A 5,624-nucleotide genomic window follows, 5' to 3' on the forward strand; every position below is an offset into this window, starting at 1 on the left:
AGGGATTGATGGGTCAAGAAACTTTAGTTAGGTGATTAGTCTAGTTAAGCGAATATTTGATGATTTAGTTGGAAATTGAATAACAGAATGCAAATTGCTGGAAACTTTAACTACAGAATGTAAATTTGATAGTAACTTAAATAACAAGAAACTTAAATTGCTGAAACTTAAAGTGCAAGAAATTAAAAAGAGTTGAATCTTAAATTGCAAGAGATGTAAATAACTGAATTGTATAGTGCAAGTGATGAGCGGATAATTTATACGCTTTTTGGCATTGTTTTTATATAGTTTTTAGTAAGTTTAAGCTACTTTTAGGGATGTTTTCATTAGTTTTTATGATAAATTCACATTTCTGGACTTTACTATGAGTTTGTGTGTTTTTCTGTGATTTCAGGTAAATTCTGACTGAAATTGAGGGATTTGAGCAGAACTCTGAAAAAGGCTGACAAAAGGACTGCTGATGCTGTTGGAATCTGACCTCCCTGCACTCGAAATGGATTTTCTGGAGCTACAGAAATCCAATTGGCGCGCTCTTAACGGCGTTGGAAAGTAGACATCCAGGGCTTTCCAGCAATATATAATAGTCCATACTTTATTCGAAGAATGACGACGTAACTTGGCGTTGAACGCCAAGTACATGCTGCTGTCTGAAGTTAAACGCCAGAAAAACGTCATTATCCGGAGTTGAACGCCCAAAACACGTCATAACCTGGAGTTTGACGCCAAGAAATGCCTCTACTCGTGGATTGATCAAGCTCAGCCCAAGCATACACCAAGTGGGCCCCGGAAGTGGATTTATGCATCAATTACTTACTCATGTAAACCCTAGTAGCTAGTCTAGTATATATAGGACATTTATCTATTGTATTAGACATCCTGGAGTGTATTTTGAATCCTGTGATCACGTTAGAGAGGGCTGGCCATTCGGCCATGCCTGAACTCTTTGCTTATGTATTTTCAACGGTGGAGTTTCTGCACACCATAGATTAAGGGTGTGGAGCTCTGCTGTACCTCAAGTATTAATGCAATTCTATTATCTCTTATTCGGTTTCTATCTTATTCCTATTCCAAGATATTCATTCGTACCCAAGAACATGATGAATGTTATGAGTCAGATTACCCTCATTATCATTCTCACTTATGAACGCGTGTGATTGACAACCACTTCCGTTCTACATGCAACAGAGCTTGAATGCGTATCTCTTAGATTCCTCAACAGAATCTTCGTGGTATAAGCTAGATAGATGGCGGCATTTATGAGGATCCGGAAAGTCTCACCTTGTCTGTGGTATTCCGAGTAGGATCCTGGGAATCCGGAAAGTCTAACCTTGTCTGTGGTATTCCGAGTAGGATTCCGGTAATGAATGACTGTGACGTGCTTCAAACCTGTAACCTGCTGGGCGTTAGTGACAGACGCAAAAGAGGGATTCTATTCCAGTAGGGGAGGGAACCAACCGGTGATTAGCCGCACTGTGACAGAGTGCGTGAGCATTAGTTTTCACTGCGAGGATGGGATGTAGCCATCAGCCATGGGTGATGCCTCCAGACTGGTTAGCTGTGCGAGTGACAGCCGCACAGGATATTTCCCCGAGAGGAAGAAAGTAGCCACAGTTGATGGTGAACCCCTATACAAAGCTTGCCATGGAAGGAAGTAAGAAGGATTGAGTAGAAGCAGTAGGAAAGCAGGCGTCCCTGGGCTCTACAGCATCTCCATCCGCTTATCTGAAATTCCCACCAATGAATCTGCATAAGTGTTCTATCCCTTTTATCATTCCTTTTTATTATTAATTATTCTAAAAAATCATAAACCAATTTAATCTGCCTAACTGAGATTTGCAAGGTGACCATAGCTTGCTTCATACCAACAATCTCTGTGGATTCGACCCTTACTCACGTAAGGTTTATTACTTGGACGACCCAGTACACTTGCTGGTTAGTTGAACGGAGTTGTGAAAATAAACAGTGCCCTAAGAGTAAATATATGCTAAAGCTCAAAAGATAGAAATCACAATTTCGTCCACCAAGTTTTTGGCGCCGTTGCCGGGGATTGTTCGAGTATGGACAACTGACGGTTCATCTTGTTGCTCAGATTAGGTAATTTTCTTTTCAAAAACTCTTTCAAAATTTTTTTCTTTTCTTTTTCGTTTTCTCCAACTTTATTTTCGAAAAAATTAATAAAAATACAAAAAAATTAGAAAATCATAAAAATCAAAAATACTTTGTGTTTCTTGTTTGAATCTTGTGTTAATTTTTAAGTTTGGTGTCAATTGCATGCTTTTAAAATTTTTCTTGCATTTTTTCGAAAATCCCATGCATTCATAGTGTTCTTCATGATCTTCAAGTTGTTCTTGACAAGTCTTCTTGTTTGATCTTGATGATTTCTTGTTTTGTGTCTTTTGTTGTTTTTCATGTGCATTTTTGCATTCATATTTTCCATGCATTAAAGATTTCTAAGTTTGGTGTCTTGCATGTTTTCTTTGCATAAAAAATTTTCAAAATTATGTTCTTGATGTTCATCATGATCTTCAAAGTGTTCTTGGTGTTCATCTTGACATTCATAGCATTCTTGCATGCATCTTGTGTCTTGATCCAAAATTTTCATGTTTTGGGTCATTTTTGTGTTTTTCTTTAAAAATTCAAAAATCAAAAAAATATTTTTTCCTTGTTTCCCTCTAAAATTTCGAAATTTTGGGTTGACTTGGTCAAAAATTTTCAAAATTAGTTATTTCTTACAAGTCAAGGCAAAATTTCAATTTTAAAAATCTTATCTTTTCAAAATCTTTTTCAAAAATCATATCTTTTTCATTTTTTTTTATAAATTTCGAAAATTTCAAAAATCTTTTTCAAAATATTTTCAAAATCTTTTTCTTATCTTTTTATCTAATTTTTGAAAATTAACTAACAAGTAATGTGATTGGTTCAAAAATTTGAAGTTTGTTACTTTCTTGTTAAGAAAGGTTCAATCTTTAAGTTCTAGAATCTTATCTTGTAGTTTCTTGTTAGTTAAGTAATTTTTAAAATTAAATCTTTTTCAAAATATCTTTTTATTAAATTTTTTTTTATCTTATCTTTTTATCTTTTATCTTATCTTTTTCAAAAATTTTATCTTTTTCAAAATTTGATTTCAAAATATCTTATCTAACTTCTTATCTTCTTATCTTTTTCAAATTTGATTTCAAATCTTTTTCAATCAACTAACTAACTTTTTGTTTGTTTCTTATCTTTTTCAAAACCACCTAACTACCTTTCCCTCTCTGATTTTCGAAAATTCTCCCTCTCTTTTTCAAAAAATTCTTTTTGTTTTAAATTTTAATTTTAATTATATTTTGTCTTTAATTTTCGAAAATTACTAACCTCTTTTTCAAAAATTAATTTCGAATTCTTCCTTCTCTTTTCTTCTTCTATTTAATTAATTAATTACTAACACTTTTCTTCACCTCTCTTCATCTACGAATCCGAACTTCTTATATCCCTTGTATTTGGATTCTTCACCCTTCTTCTTCTACTAACATAAAGGAATCTCTATACTGTGACATAGAGGATTCCTCTTTCTTTTCTTGTTTTCTTCTCTTTCATATGAGCAGGAACAGGGAAAAGGGCACTCTTGTTGAAGTTGATCTAGAACCTGAAAGGACTCTGAAGAGAAAATTAAGAGAAGCTAAATTACAACAATCCAGAAATAACCTTTCAGAAATTTTCGAACAAGAGAAGGAGATGGCAGCCGAAAATAATAATAATAATAATGCAAGGAGAATGCTTGGTGACTTCACAAAGCCAACGTCCAAGTTTGATGGAAGAAGCATCTCCATTCCTGCCATTGGAGCCAATAACTTTGAGCTTAAGCCTCAACTAGTTGCTTTAATGCAACAAAACTGCAAGTTTTATGGACTTCCATCTGAAGATCCTTATCAGTTCTTAACTGAGTTCTTGCAGATCTGTGAGACTGTAAAGACTAATGGAGTTGATCCTGAAGTCTACAGACTCATGCTTTTCCCTTTTGCTGTAAGAGACAGAGCTAGAATATGGTTGGATTCACAACCTAAGGATAGCCTGGACTCCTGGGATAAGCTGGTTACTGCTTTCTTAGATAAATTCTTTCCTCCTCAAAAGCTGAGCAAGCTGAGAGTGGATGTTCAAACCTTCAAACAAAAAGATGGTGAATCCCTCTATGAAGCTTGGGAAAGATACAAGCAGCTGACCAAAAGATGTCCATCTGACATGTTTTCAGAATGGACCTTATTAGATATATTCTATTATGGTCTCTCTGAATTTTCGAAAATGTCATTGGACCATTCTGCAGGTGGATCTATTCACCTGAAGAAAACGCCTGAAGAGGCTCAAGAACTCATTGACATGGTTGCAAACAACCAGTTTATGTACACCTCTGAGAGGAATTCCGTGAATAATGGGGTACCTCAGAAGAAAGGAGTTCTTGAAATTGATGCTCTGAATGCCATATTGGCTCAGAACAAAGTGTTAACTCAACAGGTCAACATGATCTCTCAAAATCTGAATGGATTGCAACATGCATCCAACAGTACTAGAGAGGCAGCCTCTGAAGAAGCTTATGATCCTGAGAACCCTGCCATGGCAGAGGTTAATTATATGGGTGAACCTTATGGAAACACCTATAATCCATCATGGAGAAATCATCCAAATTTCTCCTGGAAGGATCAACAGAAGCCTCAACAAGGCTTTAACAATGGTGGACGCAATAGGCTGAAAAATAGTAAGCCATATCCATCATCTTCTCAGCAACAGACAGAGAACTCTGAACAAAATACTTCTAATTTAGCAAATATAGTCTCTGATCTGTCAAAGGCCACTTTCAGTTTCATGAATGAAACAAGATCCTCCATTAGAAATTTGGAGGCACAAGTGGGCCAGATGAGTAAGAAAGTCATTGAAACTCCTCCAAGTATTCTCCCAAGCAATACAGAAGAGAATCCAAAAGGAGAGTGCAAGGCCATTGATTTGATCAAAGTGGCCGAATGCACTAGGGAGGAGGAGGACGAAAATCCTAGTGAGGAAGACCTCCTGGGACGTCCTTCAAGCCAGAAGGAGTTTCCTATTAAGGATCCAGAGGAATCTGAGGCTCATATAGAGACCATAGAGATTCCATTAAATCTCCTTCTGCCATTCATGAGCTCTGAAGAGTATTCATCCTCTGAAGAGGATGAAGATGTGACTGGTGAGCAAGTTGCTCAATATCTAGGAGCTATCATGAAGCTGAATGCCAAGCTATTTGGTAATGAGACTTGGGAAAGTGAACCTCCCTTGCTCGTTAGTGATTTAGATACTTGGATTCAGGAAACTCTACCTCAAAAGAAACAAGATCCTGGCAAGTTCTTAATACCTTGCACCATTGGCACCATGAGCTTTGAAAAAGCTCTATGTGATCTTGGGTCAGGAATAAACCTTATGCCACTCTCTGTAATGGAGAAGCTGGGAATCATTGAGGTACAACCTGCCTTGTTCTCATTACAATTGGCAGATAAGTCAGTAAGACAAGCTTATGGAATAGTGGAGGACGTTCTAGTAAAGGTTGAAGGCTTTTACATCCCTGCTGATTTCATAATCCTAGATACTAGGAAGGAAGATGATGAATGCATCATCCTAGGAAG

This window comes from Arachis hypogaea, chromosome 6, assembly GCF_003086295.3.
Source record: "Arachis hypogaea cultivar Tifrunner chromosome 6, arahy.Tifrunner.gnm2.J5K5, whole genome shotgun sequence".
In the NCBI taxonomy this organism is placed as follows: Eukaryota; Viridiplantae; Streptophyta; class Magnoliopsida; order Fabales; family Fabaceae; genus Arachis; species Arachis hypogaea.